Raw genomic sequence first — 220 nt, 5'->3', positions numbered from 1 at the left:
GAAAAGAAGAGAGAAGAGAAGAGACGCCATAGTGAGAAGTATCTCCTTGGGAGTCCTATGAAGTTTTCTCGAGATTGCTTCTTCTACCATGCTGTGGCCGTTGCAAGGTGGCTCTTTTGTCTATAGAAAGAGGTCTTAGATCTGCATGCATGGATGGACGTTAAAGAGATCTCTCAAGATTCCACACATAAATAAAAAGATGTCGCCTCAATCCCGCCTT

This window comes from Cystoisospora suis (genome assembly GCF_002600585.1).
Source record: "Cystoisospora suis strain Wien I chromosome Unknown contig_5603, whole genome shotgun sequence".
Taxonomy (NCBI): domain Eukaryota; phylum Apicomplexa; class Conoidasida; order Eucoccidiorida; family Sarcocystidae; genus Cystoisospora; species Cystoisospora suis.
This window is presented reverse-complemented; position numbering follows the sequence as displayed.